This window comes from Ambystoma mexicanum, chromosome 8, assembly GCF_040938575.1.
Source record: "Ambystoma mexicanum isolate Mex_15411 chromosome 8, UKY_AmexF1_1, whole genome shotgun sequence".
Lineage (NCBI taxonomy): Eukaryota > Metazoa > Chordata > Amphibia > Caudata > Ambystomatidae > Ambystoma > Ambystoma mexicanum.
Window position 1 is genome coordinate 647,814,664 of NC_090929.1, and position 17,982 is coordinate 647,832,645.

Here is a 17,982-nt window from a genome sequence, read left to right on the forward strand (position 1 = left end):
GGCCTCAAGCCCAGGGACTGCATCTCTCCAGCACTCGTTTCTCTCCACTGGCTCCCGGTGGCTGCTAGGATCAAATGTACGCCCCCCTGCGTCAGCCACAAGGCTTTCTGGTACCTGGGACCCTGCCACATCCTTCGCCCTCTCCCTAAACACCTCCCTTCTAGACAGTGGATTAACTTTGCTGAAAATGTGGGGGGGGGGGGGGACATCGACATCTGAAGAAAAGGTGCCCCAGCCAAATGAATGGGGAAAAAATGGTGTGCCATGAAAGTTGGGGGCACAAACACCCCCACGCCACCCTAAAATTACACCCATGCTTCTAGAGCCCTTCAGTCTGCTAGCTCCGACTCTCTGCAAGTCCATCGCTTCTCCAAAGAATGGGGTGGGGTGGGGGCAGGGGGGGGAAACAGATGCCTCTCCTCTGCATGAGCTTCCCTCTGGAATAGTCTCCCTGCTCCTCTCACGCTTGAGCCAGATCTCCCTAAGTTTCGGAAGCTCCTCAAGACATTCCTTTTCTCCTCCTACTCTCTCCCCTTTGCCTGCTAACCCCTTACACTTTATGTAACTGGCCTCTGTTTCCTCTGAGTAGTACTGGATTCCAGGCCCTCTTCCGCCAGTCTCCCTCCCTTTGCTTACCTGCTCTCCATGGCACTTGCCCCCCAACATCCCTCTTAAACTTCTACCTCGCTTTTCCCTGTGCATACCTGCTTTCGATGGCACTTGCCCTCTGGCCTCCTGTTACAACTGCACTACCCCCTCACTTTCCCCCTTAGCATTTCATTGATTTGCACTTCACCTCCCTCGATCCCCCCCTCGCACTTGTAGCCTGCACAATCCCAATGTCACATGGTCTAGTAGGACCGTTATTGCATCTTTCTCCCTTGTCCACCCCCCACACACTTTGTCTTGTGGCTCTTTGAAACACCAGTTGTTGTATAGGCGGCTTACAAGCAACAAATAATTAATAATAGCCTGTAAGTATCCTCAAAAATCACGAACATTTGGTCCCCAGTAATAGAATATGACCAAAGCTATCCAGCTCTAACCTTTAAGCCACCGGCGGTAGCAAATGCTCGAATGGCTGGGAGCACGGAGATGATAAAACGAACAGAAGAACAAGATTTGGACGTTAACTGAGGGGGAACGGGAATGGGGTTGGTATGGGAGGAGATGATCAATGAGCTGTATAGATTGTCAAGAAAGAATCTGTTGTAATCTACTTTTCTCTGGTGTGTCGATCAAAAATAAACATGTTTTTAAAAAAAAAAAGAATTCAGAGCTTTGGCCGTCAAAGCCAGTGAAGAATACATGGAAGAGCCCCTCCTTGAGATTAGGAGTCACAAGTACGGCTAGATCTGCTCTTTGGAATAGCACAGCAATGTTTCACTAGTCCAACAATAGCCCACTTTCACTTAGAACCACCAACATTGCTGCCGTTCAATAAGGAAGGACTCAAGGCGTTGCTCGAAGGAACACGTAGATCCCACCCGGAGAACCATCCATGTCCCATGCTACAGGCCCCGCAGCTGCATTTAATACCATGGACGTTCGGTGGGTGGCGCCCCTTCTTCACACACTGTACAGCACTCGGCTACTTCCAGCACGGTTTCCACTACAGAGAAAGTGTCACATACCCGAGCCAATCAGCACCCAGGGCTGTGAAGTCATCGGCTCCAAGTGGGCATGGGAGTAGGGGGAATCTCTAGATGGTTACGATTACAACTCCCATTACACTTACACAGCATAGTGTATGGCATGGGGCCATGGGAGTGGTAGTCCTAAACATCTGAAGATCCACAAGCTGCAGACCAATATGCAGAATCCAGGAATCAAAGGGGTAGGGGCGGATCTAAGGACTACGACTTGCTTCGGAACCTCTGGAAGATTTGAAGTAGCCTGGGTAGGGCTACCTAAACCTACATTGCTTTCTTTAGAGACAGTTTAGACCCTTTGGGAAGGCGGGTGAAGGAGGGGGGGCGAGGGGACACCGCTTGGCCAAAAGCAAGCTCCCACTGCGCTTTGCCTGCTAGTCAGCCTGCGTGCACTTCGCTACAAGACTGCCCAACAGCCATCCGCCCGACCACATCATCTGCCCAACAGCCATTCGCCCCACCACACCACTGTACAAGGACAGGTCCCACACCCTGCATAAGGTTACGCCACCATAAACACACATGGGCCAACGGCCATCGCATCCTCGAGGCAGCGACCCACACACTCGCGCCAACAACCCCCCCCCCCCCACACACACACACGCTCCACCCCCCCTCAAACACTTGTGTGCGTGGGATGTGCGAAATGAGGCGATGGACTCCGATTGGGAAAGTGGCAAAGTGCGGGTGGTGAGGGGCTCGAACACTTCTTGGGAGTAGCTGTAACTCTCGGTGCTCTAATCAGTTATAAGCACCCCATTGAGAACTCGTTTGTTTACATCCTGGTGCCTCCCTTTTAATTCTAAATGCATAACTTCAAAGTTCCAGAATGCATCGAAAAGGGGGCGTGATGAGCTACTCATGCCGACATAGGACAGCGTGGTGTAGACCCATGTGTGTTCTGTGGCAAGCGCGAGTAATCTCCCTAGTTAATACTAGACGTGCAGTCTGTTAGAGCCGCTAGGTGAAGACATAATCTGACCTCTGACCCCTACTCCACCCACCTCCCCCCACCCCCACCCCCACCAACCCGGAGCAGGCCCACTAGGTGGTCTGTCGAAGACCCTTACGAAGCAGCATAAATAACGAGTCTGCCAGCTGTTGACATGTAGGCACCGAGCATTGCCAATGCATGGACTATGAACATCCATACAAAGGCGTTCTCCAGCCAGTACCGGGGTGTAGAAATGCCTTCTAAAGCAACCAGCCCCGAGGGAACACTCAATTCAATGTTGCAATTCTTTTAGTGACGTGGGTTCAGGCCAGTCAAGAATAGTATTGACTTTCCTAACATCCATGGGTATACCTTCAAATGACAAGCGATAACCAAGGTATAATAAGATGGAAGGTACATCAAACTCGCACTCGGGTTTCATGTGAAGATCGTGGTCATGTGACTGTCACAGGACTTCTTTGACATGTTTGGTGTGTACAGTCAGATTCGGTGAAAAGATCAGCATGTCGTCCAAATACAGTTTGGTATACTGACCCAAGATGTCTGCAAAAAGATGATCCAAGAATCGCTGTAACTCTGCCGGCGCATTACCCTAGGCCAAAGGGCATCAGGCAGTACTGGTAATGGATGTACAGTGTTTTGAAGGCGGTCTTCCACTCCTCACCCAGGCGTATGCAGATAAGGTGGTAAGCACCCCTCAAATCTATCCTTCTCTCTGTTTGTAAGAGGTAGCCAATCAAAGAAAGCAGGGACAGGCTGCAGAAGGCATTTCCTTATTGGCTGCTGCAGCCTGCCCCGGCCTTAAACTCAAGGTAAGCCCCTCCTCGCCCCGGTGGATAGTGGGTCGCCAGGGTTTGGCTTGGTGGCCCTGTTGCTGCATTTTTTTTTATTTTTTTTTAATAAACAAACCAGCATCAGGCCTGTATGGGCAAGACCAGGGGACCCCTGCACAGAGGAGTTGCTACGGGGGGTTAGGGGGAGGGGGTTAAAGGGGTTATAGCCCCAGGTCTTTTGCTTGTAGCCCCGGATAGAAGCTCAGGGGCTTTGGCCAAAAGGCTAGCTGTCCCCGAGTCCCAGCAGTCCCGACATTAGCTTAGCCCCTGATCTTTTCCAGACCTAGAAACACCCCAGCCCCTGCAATTGTGCTACAGGAGGAGTGGAGAAGGGTCATAATACATTTTAAAAAATGGATTGATATATATAAAAAATAAATAAATAAATAAAAATCACACATACAAAACTATTTTGGGGGCTACCATGGCAAGGCCCACTGACCACGCCCCCACAACAATAGGGAGGGCTCTAAGGGGAAGAGGGGCTCACCGTCCTTGCTCTCACGTACACCGAATTGTTCTGGCTTTTTTAAAACTATTTGGCCGAATAATAAATTCACTATTTGCTACAATCCTAGTTGACGCTAGAAACAATAAAAATAAATCTTTCATTGGGCCACATCGATAAGGACATCGCACACCAACATTTAAATAAAAGCTGCCCGCCCTCAGCAGACAGCAGTTGAATATAATGTCTGCAAGCACGCGACCTCAAAGTGTCCTTCTTTCAGACAACCCGTTTTTGCACATGTTTAATTGTCTAACTTTGTGTACGTTTATTTAAAGAGCCGTTCCTTAAAGTGGATTGTATGGGCTATTTTCAGAGACAACCGGCGAAGGTAACGCAACGTGTTCGGTACGTTGGCGCGCCACCGCACCTGCTGAAGATGCATGCAAGCTACACAGTTTTAGATTTTCATCACAGCAGAATAATTAAATAAAAAAAACTGCACGGTGGCTGAACTCAAAATAAAAAAATAAAAAAAAGGTAGCTTTGATCGGGTCAAGATTTCCGTTGCACGTCACTGAAACAACTTGTCTCGCCGGTTTTCTTTTTCAACTTCGTTGTGCGTTTTATTTTAGCACCCACTCCTGAAACTCGGCCTAGACTACGGATCCCTTTCCAACGGATCCCTTTCCAACATGGTGCCAGCAACAGCCCTCGGGCACACCAGGTAACAGACATGCCATCAATAGAATCATAACATGAATAAAAGGGGTTAAACAGGCTGTAGAATTGGTCAATTCTTTCCTGAAGGGGCAAACAGGCTGGGGGCCTGAAAGGCATCACAAAACAAGGAACTCCCACCATTCAAGAATTAATTACAGACAATTCATAAGTCAAAGGAACAGAAACATAACATATTAATCAGAGAAGTGCCAGCAATAACTAAAGTCATACAGCTCGACTTGTCAGATCATTGTTCACAAAACCATTCACTCACAGGTCACACACATACACTCAATACTTCAGACACTCCGATAACAACTAAACGGCGCAGGCCACCATGCCAGGAGAAGCACAGGCGGCTGTGTGGAGGATTGGTATACACAAAAGAGAACAAGATTATCATTCTAGAAAAATGGATAAACACAAGTGAAAAGGCAAGTGCATAAACTGAATTGGAGGTGGGATTCTGCAATCTGAACGCCCCAGAAGAATCGGGAAGGGAGGCGGAAGAGGTTGACCACAAGGCCTAGCACTGGGGACTCTGAGGTCCAAGAAGAGAGGTTTAGCAAGGAGTTATGGGAAAAAAGTTGGTCAAGATGCCCAATTTTCAAGAAGCCAAAGGGAGGAGGCCTTTCAGATCATGCAGGGTGTGTTAAATTGTTGTTAGGGGCAAGAGTTGTAGTAGTCGTGCATTAGTTCACCTTTTATTGACATTGCGGTGCGTACGGTCATATGGTAAAAAAATAGAGCTTTGGTTCACTTGATATATGGCATTTATAACACGCCTGTACACAAGTGTTTCTAGGCGCAATCAATGAATCACTAGTCAATGAAGGGCCCGATTATCAACCCACGCTCATCATGAGTGGTCCTTTGGGCCGCCCCTCACTCCCAGAGTACGCTGGTGCGTGGAGGCTTTAAGCAGGTCTTTATACTGGAGGAACTCGCTGGTGCATGGAGGCTTCTAGCAAATCTTTATACTAGGGAACTCGCTGGTGCGTGGCGGCTTCTAGCAAATCTTTATACTGAAGAACTCGCTGGTGCGTGGCGGCTTCTAGCAAATCTTTATACTGAGGAACTTGCTGGTGCGTGCAGGCTTCTAGCAGGTAATTATACTGAGGAACTCGCTGCTGCGTGGCGGCTTCTAGCAAATCTTTATACTGAAGAACTCGCTGGTGCGTGGCGGCTTCTAGCAAATCTTTATACTGAGGAACTTGCTGGTGCGTGCAGGCTTCTAGCAGGTAATTATACTGAGGAACTCGCTGCTGCGTGGCAGCTTCTAGCAGGTCTTTATACTGAGGAACTTGCTGGTGCGTGGAGGCTTCTAGCAGGTCTTTATACTGAGGAACTCGCTGGTGCACGGAGGCTTCTAGCAGGTCTTTATACTGAGAAACTCCCACACATGTGTTCATTTTGAGAAACCTGGCGTTTCACCTTAAATTACTAATGGTAATCCAGACATGAACCCCTTGGTCACACCCTCCCGTGTGAGAACTTCCCATGGAACGGGTAATTGGGCTGTGCTTGTTCTCAATACAGAGGCTCCAACATTTTTTGTAAACTTTAAAGTGAGATGCACCCCCCTCTACAGTCACTTAGGGAAACGGCCGGGAAGGTTGTGGCAGGAATTAACGCATACTAGAGTGATGCAACACTGTAGAAGGTGTGTGTGCTCAACACACATATATGGTAGCTACAGTAAGCACTAAAAGGCTCTCTTCAAGCCAGTGCGGGTAAAACAACAGGGCCATATATGGGAGATAGAGTATGTTATATAATGGCCACCTCCGCCTTTAATTGCCTACGCACCCTGAGTCTGCGTAATTTGATTTTTTTTTTTACTTGGCAGGATACAGAAAAATCAGGCGATTGACGTCTGACTTGGTGCGTTGGTTAGCAATGGAGAGAGCAGAGCACTGACAAAAAGATTATGGTACAGAGAATAGTAGAATCTTGATCATCCGGGTGTGGCACAAACTCAGCCCAGATGTCCTCTGAGCGTCATTTTGACCAGGCTATGGAAATACATAGTTTCTCGCAATTGTCTCAGGCCAAAGGGAGTCAGCACCCAAGAGGGCCGTTTAGGCAGTGGTGGCTCAAGGGCCAATCAAGTGGTGCAGTCACACAGGGGTGCCGCAAATAAGGCGCGCTGCATGTTCCCACAATGTAAAGTGTCATAATTACATTGGGTGAGCTGGTGGTGCCCTTTACATGACACGTCATGTGAAGTGTCAGTTCATAGGCCGGGCGGATAGCTCAGGGGCAACGCGTTTGGCTTGGAATCAAGACAACGCATAGTAACACAGGTTCGAATCCCGCCCTTGCCCTTAGAAACAGTCCCCAGTATTAAGCGCGTTAAAAAATAATAATAATTATAAATTACTTTCTATTCAAGCGCAAATTATGTTGTGTGGTTCCCAGGCCTTGTAACTTTTTCCCCCTGATGTAGCCCCCAATAACCCTGCTGGAAGGCCATTACCCTAGCGTGCCATGCTTTCTCGAGAACAGCTTCCTTATGTTACAGAAGACCAGAGCTGTGCACTGCCACGTCTCAGTTGCTGGGTGAGGGTGAAAACTGTGGCACAGGGTGCTGGTTGACCTGGGCCGGCACTGCGGTTAGGGGCAGCCTTTGCAATCCACTGCTTCAGAACACAGGGCTCTGTCAATCCAGAAGGTTAGGTTAATAAACCTATGTTTTGCCAAAGGCATCCGACCCCTTTCCATCGGAGTTGTCGCTAGGGTGGGCCCCGGGCCCCTCTGAAATCCTGTGCTGGCCTTTCAGCCCCCCTGCAGTAGCATATGGAGCAGGGGGACAAATAGCGGCGGGAGGGCAAGCTGCCGCCCCAGATGCTCTTTTGAGAGACCGGGATATTTGTCAGTGGGACACCTCTCCCGTTAGGCACCTCAATGAGGGTGCCCAGCGGGAAAGGTCCCGCTGGCAGGACAATGTGGGCTGACAAATTCCTGCTCAGCAGGCCGAATGTCCTAGCAGCAGAACACCTTACCCTTTCGGAACCCAAAGTGTCCCACTGCCAGGACAATGTCCCAAGGAGCTCCGGGCAGCAGAGGTTCTCTCACGTTCCTCTGCGTCAACAGAGCATTTCAATGTGAGCCATTAGACACTGATGGGGCGGGGGGGGGCTATTAGCAGGGACGTTTGTCCCTTTAGAAAAGTGACTGGGAGGGAGTGATCAGAAGTGAGAAGGGTGCATAATGCTGCATGCTTTATGAAATTACTATGGCCTTAAAACCCAAAGGGAATTTGTTAGGCTCACATTGATCTACATGATGCTATTGTGACTTTGCATGCAGGATGGGGAGGATAACACTAAAGCCACACTCGTATTGCTCCACATATTTCTATGGCAATGTATACAGTGTATAGTTAGTTTACTATGAAAGGATAGTTTCTGTAATGTGGGTTGCTTCCAAGGCATTGCTACAAATAAAGTATTATTTAAAGCACAAGAAATGCAAAGCAAAACCTCAATAAATATCTATATCAACTAAACCTGGGAAGGAGTGTCAGCTGCTTAAATTGTCCATATCCCAGTTTCACCATTTAACCAACGTGTGTGATCCTGGGCAAATCATTTAATCGCGCCTAGTCTTATCTGCAGCTCTGCAAGTAATTCACTTCGTAGCCTACGTTAATATACCATGCTGTTATTTAAAAAACGCTAGGCGACTATAGAGTTTCTCCATATATAATAATAGTGTCATGTAGGTATTTTGCACCAGAGAGTTGTTTGCCACTTGGCTTACGTATGGCAACTTATTCTTAAGTCACTACCATGGTGCCTCATAGTATCAAAGACTCACGATGCTCCTTGCAATGTCCTTTTCTGCGAAGTCATTTCTGTTGGTGCAATCCATATGCAAATTAGGAGGTTTGCATGTATTTTGCCTGGACAGAGCTCTAATAGATGAGTTTCCTGCATCTGTGATGAATCTAGAGTTTTCTTTTTTTTTGTTGTGTTAAAATGCAATCTGCCACTAATGTTGCCAAAAAAGTAGATTGGGGCTGGGGAAGGCATTTTTGGGGGCACCAATGAGACCATATGGAATTGCGCATGCTGCATTTGGGAGGGGTGCGGGGGGGGGGGGGGAGTAGCAGTACTTTTTTCATGGCTTGCCCCCCCCACACCTCCACTCTTGCAATGCTTGATACTGCTCTGCCCCCTTATCTGGGCTACTCTCTCTGCAGTGCTGCCTGGCATCCGCTCGCACAGCACTGACACAGGGCCTCATCGCTGTTGTTGGTGCCGGCTACGGGCACAGCAAATGCACTGAAAAACACACCATAAAGGTGCACACAGAACAGCGGCACAGGGGTGATGGTCAGCAGTCGGAGTCCAGGGCTTGCCATTGCTAATGCATGCGTGCGCACACATGTGCAGCTAGGTGAAAAAGCAAGCCCTGCCCCCTTCCCTGAGGGAAGCAGGGGGCTTGGTGATCTAATCTGCTGTCCTCCTTCCCCCAGCCGTCACTTGCACGTTTGCAGGCATTTTGCTCAGCCGGTTTTCTTTCTTCTGGCCTGAAAGTGACACACTGCCCTTTAGACATCAGAGTGGCTCCATTTCTGCAGAAGACACTGCTTTAAAGGATCATATCTGGTTGCAGGTTGACCGCTGCTATAACGTGCGCGCGCACACACTGTGCTCCTCTAGTTCACATGACCGCTCTGGATATTCTCGTGCTCTTCTACATTTGCACTACAAAATGTCCACATAGAGACACTGCTGAGAAAAGGACCCAAAGCCCCAATTGCGATATTCACAGACCTTCCAGTAAAGCACCCGCAGCCGGATGCAAGATGCACAAAAAGGAACCGCGAACCGTGGGTATTAATGGCACACTTGTGAAAGGCCACCTACAGAGAATGCGATCAGGACACAATATGGACACTATCATTTCAAAGTGCATAAAATGGCAGTTGTCCATTGACCACAGGCAACATCTGAACAAATTGCCCAGAAGACCCGAAACCAGGAGTGAACTTTTTGTGCTGTGAGATCGATCTAGGATGAGACAGTATCGTTAACATCAAGAGAGACGAGAGACACCACTGCTTCCCGTTCATCACAAGCTGTTGACAATCCCTAAAACCAAGACACATAGCAATGGGGAGAAAGCGAGGGGACAGGGCCAATCTCTGAATCTACCCGCGACCAGGCTTCATACCGGAAGCGCAGCAGATTTAGACGCGCATCTACCAATGTCTGGAGTGGGAATTCCCTCAGCGCTTAAGAGACACTTTTAGGTATGGCGGGCTCAATAAGTACGCTCACTTCACACAGCTCTCACCTTTAACATACGCTGTTGTTACCGGCCCGCGCCAGGGTCAATGGAGCGGGTCGCAGCACATGTCGGGATCACCTGACATTAACCATGGAGCTGTGCTCACGCAGCAGACAGGAGGCACTCTGTGGGCTGTGGATCACCGGAGCGGAACCTCGTATCTGGGGACACCCAGCCTACAGCAGCCCCAGCTCTAGGAGCACCCAGGCTGGGGCAACGACCATCGCAGCGTTCACACGGCGCTCCAAGGACAGTGGGACGGTGCTGCCGGCAGGGGCACCGTCCAAGTGCAGGGCCCAGCCCATAGGCCTCCTGCAAGCGGCACAGCACCAGTATGGTGCTCACAGTAAACACGCCAGAGTCAGTTCTTTGTTAGACTGACGAGCCAGAAGCGGTTCGCCCCTTTTATTAGCTTGGTCACATGGTTAACAACATTACATTACGCTACCATGCTCCCAGGAGGGGTGACATACAACAGCTGTTGTCTCAAAAAAACCTCATTCACCCAGCAGAGTGATCTTTCCATTTTAGCTCTCTTCCAAACCCTGCTAAGTCACCCTGCGTCAACAAGCGCAAGGCCTTGTACTGGCAGCACAGGTCTCGCTACCCCCTACAGCAGTCGCCCTGCGGCACAGACAACTCTGTGGCTAGCAAACCATGCCTGCTGGCTGCCGCATGGGCTTCCTGGTAGCACACGCTTCAATTCTCCTAGCAAACCATGCCTCCTGGCTCCCGCATGGGCTTTCTGGAGCACACGCTTCACAGCTCCCACCAGGCAGATGTGACCACAAAGCTTGCCCCCATAGACGAGACATTTTTCATGAAAGGCCTTGAACTGGAGGCATATTTTAAAGTGCCACATAAAGAAAATGTTTTTTTAAAAAATGCAAACTCCAGGTCAGACCCCCGCAAACGAGTAAGTCATCTGGGTCTCTTCCTGCGCCCAGCAGGAAAGCAGGCAGCCTCGCCCTCCATGTTCCACGATGGCTGCATGGTTCTGCCCGCCGTACCCACTCTGCTCTCCACCAGGGGCCTGAAGAGAGCACCCAGGGCTTTCCCAGCGAAGAAGCTGCTACGTTCTCCATTGCCGCCACTTCCTCCATTCCTCGTCACAGTACTTACTCTATGAAGGCCATATGCCTTCCGACAGGACCGTTTCCCAAAATTATTCTTTTTTCCACCCCCTTTCGTCCTCAGAAATTAAGCACCTAAACAGTCTATTTATTTATTTATTTTGCATTTGTAAAGCGTGCTTAACCCGGAGGCATCCGAGTGCTCATTACAGAAGGACAAAAATCAGTGGAGAAAGAAAAGGTGGCGGAAGAGGGTTTGTCCAATCCGTTGAAGAGCCAAGTTTTTACGTTTTTTTATTAAGGTCCAGTAGGAAGGTTCTGAGCGCAGGTAGAGAGCGGTACGGAGTTACAGAGCGGGGGGGGGGCATAACCAGCCTGCTTCGGTGAACCTTGGAGAGGCCTGCAGGGCGTTTGGGGGTGACTGGACCCTCTTTGGGTTTTTATCTTCTTCCTAGAGAAGGCTTGTGGCTGGTTTCTTGCAATATGGCGTTTGGAACATTGCTGAGTGGGTTCTCTCTTTCAGTTCTCCGACTGTTCTGCTAGCTGTGGTCATGAGGCCGATCCCATGCTGGGGAGGGGCTATAGCTTTGCCCTTTCTCGTGCATTGACCAGCATTGCATAGTGGATATGGGGTCCTGCTCCCTAATTAGCCTAGGGTTCCCTTTTCTCCAAACCTTTTATTACTAAGGTAGTAAGTAGGACCTGCTGGAGCTGCATACTAGAGCACGTGGATGTGGGCCCGTCTCGGCGTACTTGGCACATGCTTAATTCCACTTTTGGCATCTACTTCTTCAGTCCACCCGAGAGGCGGGTCAATTTGCCGCAGGGCTTTCTAATTGCTCTGGCGCATCCGTTTCTGGGGTTGGATGGTCCAGGACTGAGGCCCTGGGACTGCCTGAAGTAAGACTACTGCCCAGTCTGGTATTGTGCTGGTCTTTAGTGACTGGCTTTTGACCCATCACCCACCATTGCTGATCTCTCTGAATGGTGTCCTTCACGGGTATCCGTGATCATTTCTAGAAAAAAAAAACGAATTGAGAAATGACCAGAAATTACTTTTTGCTTTTTTTTTATATATAATGCGAGAGGAGCCCCCCTATTCCACCCTTCCCTAATGTATACCCTTACCTATTATTTACCATACATACACTAAAATACCTACTATTTTCGGTCAAATAAATTGGGTCATTTCTCATTCCTTTTTTTGTAAAGATTCGGTCCTACACACCACCCCCTTTTTTTCTCTTCCTCAAAGGGTGACTCTTCAGGGTGCAAAGGAGCGGTCATTGCTTAGCGGTCGAATTGAGTGCTGTCTGATCTTTGCCTCTTGAGGATGCTTCATAAAATAAGTACTAAGACGAGGAAGAGAGGGTGTAGAAGTAATCCTCATTATGCCTAGTCCTACTCTGCATCAGAGGCATTGCTAGCGGGGGGGGGGGGGGTAAGAGGGCTAAATGCCCGGGTCTTTTGGTTGTAGCCCCGGATAGAAGCTCAGGGGTTACAACCAAAAGGCTAGCTAGCCCAGAGTCCCGACAGTCCTGACATTAGCATAGCCCCGGACCTTTTCCAGACCTAGCAACACCCCTGCTCTGCCTCATCACAGTACTGGCAACCCGCCTCTCCGTTCCCGGTGGTAAGATCGTCCCGGTTCTTTTGGGTATAGCGAGGAGGATTATGGGACTGGTCAGGTGCTTTATTCCCCAGGCTATGGGGCAGAGGGACCAAAGAAAGAAAAAAGGGGGAAGAAGAAAAATGTGGTAAAGGGTTCTGTCACAAGGCAGATGGAACGTCATAAAGTACTGAGACGAGGAAGAATATGACTAGGCGTAATGAAGATTACCTGCAAGGACTCCGACCATGAACCACCTCCCCACCCCCCACACCCCCCACACCCCACCCCGACCACTGTGCCTTTTTATGAAACCCATCACTTGCACAATGCAAACATGTAATACAGCCATTTTCTTGGATTGTTCCGTGCAGCCCCCAGGCCCACAGGTGGATTTCATTACAGGCGCCAGGCGCTGATGTGGCGCGTTCTGTGCTTTTATCTAAAATGCTGAAACACGCAATAGATACTGCTCTGTCACAGCCGGGGATTTATTGCAGAGTTGTTGTTTAAAGAAGCACTCCACGACAGCCAGCCTTCCAAAATGGTTAAGGAGTGTCTCCTAACGAAGAAACAACGCCGCCACATCTCAAATTTTCCATCAACAGACATGAGTCTGGAGGGTCTCACAAGACAAAATGTCATTGCGCAGCTCGAATTAAATAGTGTAAAATTGTTTATCTGGCTCTCCAAACAAGAGCCAGGGCCCGCTCTGCCTTGCCCGGGTGCTGCCATTTCTCAAGCAACATCATTTCAATTAAAAGGGGCTGGGAGAGCTAAAATGAGTAAGACAAGGGAAAACAAAAACGACACCAACACACGCCGCCCCATTATTCAGAAGCAACATATCACCAACCTATCAGGGCGCGTACATTTAAGAAAATAATTCCCGGTGGTGCCCTGAAAAACCCATAAATTAAATCCTGGGGCGAAATCCAGTTTCTATGAACAATTGCCAAGTGGTTTTTTATTGTCAGATGTTAAGGAACCTGGGAATTGCAAAATATCTATTTTAAAAAAAAAATCCACTCTGAAAAACAGAAGGAATTTTCTTTTTCGATGTTGCTGGATTGAGAGATTGCATAATTATCGGAGAAAATAGTTTAACAGCCTTGTTTTTGTTTTAATAAAGTTGTGAATTGGTTTATAGAATCTTAACAGTCTTGGATTAATCTTGACCCTCGCCCCGAGACACAGCAAGTGTCCCCGAGAGAAAGCAAGGGGTACCGGCCATGCATCGCCAATTATCGCATCACCGCGTTCCCGCACACAGCTCTACACCCTCACAGCGCAGGTTTTTTTCGTTGCATTCTGGATTTGCACTCCAGCATTTATAATAGAAAACCAACAGTGTTCGTATCAGAAATTCACAGAATACAACAACAAACTAGTAGCGCGAGAGCTACTCGAACAGCAATTTGGTCAACCTCAGAATCGGTCCCACCACACACTTTCTAAACCCGACCAACCCCTTTTGCCAGCTCTCCCACCTCTCACAGATGTATAGGGAGTGTTAAGTGGGGGAACGCCGTCCACCCGCGTGTATCCTCGACTCGAGCCCTGTAACAGCAAACAGAAGGTCAAAGCCGAGCCTGGGTTAATCAGAGCGAGAGGTAGGGGTGCATAGTAAGTGTGCCTGTGTGCTGGATCAGAGAGTGTGTCATGTGTTTGCAATATAGTTTTGGACCTAACTGGCATCCCAGGGGCAGAGTCCCAATATGAGAGCGCACTGGTGTCTGAGTAGGGCAGAGACCTTCTGTTAGGTCGTGGCGTTAGAGAGTGCCTGCTTAGGGTTAGCGTGCTGGCCATAAACAAGCAGGTCAGAGTGAACTCCGGAAGAGACTGGGGAGTGCAGATGTGGTGTTAGTTAAGAGAGGGAGTTCTGGGAACAGCTAGTGTTGCAGTTACAGTGAGAAGAGAGAGAGTACAGCCATGGAGGCAGTGATGAAGTTTTATTGGGGGGGGCGGATGGGGGTTCGATAGAGGGGGGAGAAAATATCAGAGTGGGGTTAACATGATCTATAACATGCACTCGCTCTATAACACGGACACTTATCTTCTCGGTTTAGCATATACGCTCTCACACCCCAGTACTTGTCTCTAGAATCACTGCTCTCTTGAACTGTAGCACTCGTCCCCTGCTCGCTAATCTATATCAAAACCTATATACCCCACCCACTCACTCACTCACTTATCTCTGTGGACCGACCCAGTTCTCACTCTGTCCCAAACCTCCCGGCCCCCACCCGCCCAATCTGTCTTCCGTCTGGCAGAGGCGAGGGGTTGCTCGGTTTCCTTACCAGATGGGGTCCGTGGATCAGGTTAGTCCCATAAGCAACCCGCAGCGTGGCGCCCCAGTGGCTGTAGCGGCAGCCCCCCCGGATCCGGGGGCCGAGAGAGAGAGCGGACCTGCTCTGAACGAGTGGAGCCGATATTCCCGAGCAAGAACAGCCCAGCCCAAGCCTCCTCTCCTAATAGGGAAATGGGATCTACTCGTAGCCCTCTGCCGGTGAGATGCGGAACGGCAGGCAGGCAGGACCAGGGCTGCAGCCCAGGAATAGGCAGTCAGGCAGGGCCAGCCAGGCAGTGAGATCAGCGCGAGGCTAGGGCGCAGAGCCCAGGGTTGAGAGTTCTGCTGTAGGGGCAGCGCTGGGAGTTCAGCTGCGAGCTCAGAGGGGAGACGTGAGCCAGGCTATGAACTCACCAGCAGCAGATCCCGTTCCGAGTTCAGCAGAAGGCACGGCTCTGAGCTCAGACCACAGCAGGCCCCAAGTTCACGCTAACTTTCCTCCCTTTTTTTAATGACAAAAAAACCCATAGAATTTCGGTTCCTTTGGTACTTCTCCCAAATGCAGTTCACTCTAACTCACATTCAAGAAAACTGCTCCAAATATTGTCGAAGGTTTTACTTTTCCTCTGTGATCTCAACACAATTCTTTCAATATTGCAAATAGTGTTCCTCTCCTCCAACCACACCATACTTAGATGGGAAACTAGTTGTTTTCCAATTGCTTAGAATTATCCGTTTCTCAACCATTGAAGCTCTCACAATCCATGTAACTTGATTGTGTGACAGTTCTAGTCACCTAGGATTAATGCCCCCAAAATCATATTCCCTGTCCACTCCTAGGACTTTATTCATCACTCCTGTTCTAATACTCCAAAAGGATTTAACCTCGTAGCAATCCCACATCATATGTTCTAATGTCACTCTCTTGTTACCACATCCCCAACCGGCATCTGAATGACTTAGACCTTGCTTACACATACATTCTGGTGTCCAAAACACTCGGTTTAGCAGCCGCTTGTCGAGCCCTCTCTCTTACGTTAATCGACATCGGCAGGATATTTCCACACAACACCTCCCTTCTCGTTTCCGTCACCTCTTCCTGAAGGCTATTTGTCCAGGAAACCTGTAATTTAGTATTTCTCTTTGAGTCATTACTCGGTAGTTTGTACATAGTCAATGCTATATGCTCTTGATTCCCCATGTGAGCAATGGTGCTCACTAGATCTAAGCCGCTTTGCTCCATCAAAGGTATCGCGGTCATGGGCCAACTATACTCTCTAAATGAACATTCCTCAAGTCAGTATTAGTTCTTCAAGGCTTGAAAAGATGGCCAGCAGCCTCCTTCAAATAGGTTGCCAATTTTCCTAACACCCTCCAGATACCAATTTGGCCAAAACTGTGTTTTGTTGATGATTTTAATCGAAGAATTTAGCCAGAAAGATGCAGAGCTCATCAAACCTGGTTCCATGTTTAAAGACATTCCGATATTCTTCCAAGTAGACCTTAAGGGCTCAGTTAAAAGCGATTTCTCACATCTCTCTTTGCTTGTCGTGGAAAGCAATGCCAATGGTCCCAGTGGACCTGTTACACTGGTTTCCGCAACAGACCAATCCTTAAATGGCTCTCTTATGAATGGCAGAATGTGTCTTATAAAATGCCTGTTGATAGCTTGTAAAATTCAGTATACCTAGTCCCCCTCTCTCATTCCTGAGCTGTAGTTTCCAAAGTTTTAATCTCCGAGGTTTGTGTTTCCACATGAACGATTGAAGCATACGGTCCAGCTTTTTCATGACTAGTTTACTTGGCGTAGTGGGATCATGCTCATAACATAAGTGGTCTTCGTTGCTGCTGTTATTTTTAGCGCACTCACTTTGCCTCCTAATGATAAATTCAGCGATTCCCAATGTTTCAGATTTGCTGATAATTTTTCTATTGCTAACCTCAGGTTCAAATCCATCATAAGGCTTACATCACCCGTAAGCTATAGCCCCAAATACTTCATCCTCGTTTGGCACCATTTCAAACCAAGGCCTGTTAGAAATAAGCTATTGCAGACTTTCGAGCATGACAATGCTTCTGATTTCGACCAGTTGATTTTATAGTTTGAAACTCTACCATACTTCTCGGGGTAGACTCTGACAAGTCCTGTAAAACCAGGAGTAAATCGTCTGCATAAAGCCATAGTTTCTGTGATATTCCGTGGAAATTTATCCCAACTATCTTCTCGGTGACCTGATCGCAAAAGCCAATGGCTTTAAAGACAGGACAAACAACAGAGGTGATAAAGGACATCCTTGACGAGTTCCACGCTGTAATTCAATCCTTGCCGAAATTGTGCTATTAGTTAACACTTTCGCTGTTGGATCCGAATTCCACGCTATTGTGGTCTAAAGTTTGGATCTACTTAGCTGCATGACACAGAGTCCAGCAAGTGGGCATCGAGGTGCTGTTACAGGAATTGTTCGTTTTTTTAAAGTTGCGTAGTAGTTTTCTTTTGTCTTAGTTACTTATTTATAACACACTTAAACACCCAGAGGTTTCTAAGCGCGGACCTGGGGATCGAACCTGTGTTGCTTCGTGTCATCTTACTTCCAAGGCACCACATTGCCGTTAAGCTATCCTCCCGGGTTGACACATTTACTGCAATAAAATCCAAGATTAAGGGCCTCATTACGACCCTGGCGGTAAGTAGCCGACATTACCGCCATGGCGTAATGAACGTTTACGCTGTGGACTGATGGCGGATAGTGCGCCACATTCCGACCCATCGTGCACGAGCATTACGCCATGGCGTTAATGTAAATAACGCCATGGCGGAAAGGGCCCCTACCGGCATCGTAGGCCGCGCAAGGTGCACTACCGCCACCCATCTCAGCGGCCACCGTAATTCGCGGCCACCGTAATCAGCGGTGGCCGCAATTAGCGGTCACCGTAAATAGTGGAACCGGAAATAGCGTCATCGCGGCGGAACGGGAAACAGCACGGCGGCCATCTTTAAAAACACGATCCATTGCCATCCTTCCCAACAACACCAGATCCAACCCTGACACCTGTCCCAACCCATCACCCACCCACTTAACCACCCAAAAATGCCCAAA

At 48.7% G+C, this 17,982-nt stretch overlaps 1 protein-coding gene across 2 annotated transcripts in view; it reads right to left on the bottom strand.

Annotated features, from left to right (window-relative positions):
- The window catches only part of NBL1 (NBL1, DAN family BMP antagonist), a 159,803-nt gene extending 144,723 nt beyond the window's left edge, over positions 1-15,080 (bottom strand). The window contains exon 1 of one of the 2 annotated variants that reach the window (XM_069610383.1): positions 14,895-15,080. The gene's annotated coding sequence lies outside the window, so the exon portion shown is untranslated. Of the gene's footprint in view, positions 1-9,918; positions 9,940-14,894 lie in introns of those variants that run through there. The other variant, XM_069610384.1, reaches the window with a different exon arrangement.
- Between the last annotated feature and the right edge of the window lie 2,902 nt (positions 15,081-17,982).